Below are 542 nucleotides of genomic sequence, written 5' to 3'. Positions count from 1 at the left end.
AGGAATGGGAATGGGCTCCTGGGAGGGCGTTTGCTTCCCTAAGGAGTGGCATGGAAAGGGACAGGAATTCTGTACACTACAGGGTTATTGTAACCCTGATCTCTTGGTGTGACCACAAAGTAAGAGCAGGGAGGCATCCTCAGGTGTCCCCAGTGCCCCAGAGAAGGGGCAGCTTGTCCCAGAGTCTCAGCAGCCATGGGAAGGTCCAATCTGGCCACAACACAGCTCCAGGGTTCTCCCTTCCATCCTCCCTGGTGTTGTCTTAGTTTGGGATGGGTCTCGCCAGGTGTTAGTAAGAAAGTCCAGCCTCAACCTCCAAGGAGAAGTTGGAAGCAAACTCCTATCGCCTTCTCCGGGTCTCGTGTCCCTTTTGGGTGTGTTCAGGGTGTCTGACTCAAAAGGGCTGTGTTAGTAGCACCCCGAGTGTGATCTCTAAATCCCACTTGCCACTTTAAGGAACCAGTCCACTTGGGGTTAATGACCAACTTCAGGCATGAAGCAGGAGAAAGATGCACCCAGGACAGAATGTGAACAGAGAGCAG

Source organism: Piliocolobus tephrosceles, unplaced genomic scaffold (assembly GCF_002776525.5).
Source record: "Piliocolobus tephrosceles isolate RC106 unplaced genomic scaffold, ASM277652v3 unscaffolded_40882, whole genome shotgun sequence".
In the NCBI taxonomy this organism is placed as follows: Eukaryota; Metazoa; Chordata; class Mammalia; order Primates; family Cercopithecidae; genus Piliocolobus; species Piliocolobus tephrosceles.
The sequence above is the reverse complement of the archived record's forward strand: the minus strand, read 5'-3'. Positions refer to the sequence as shown.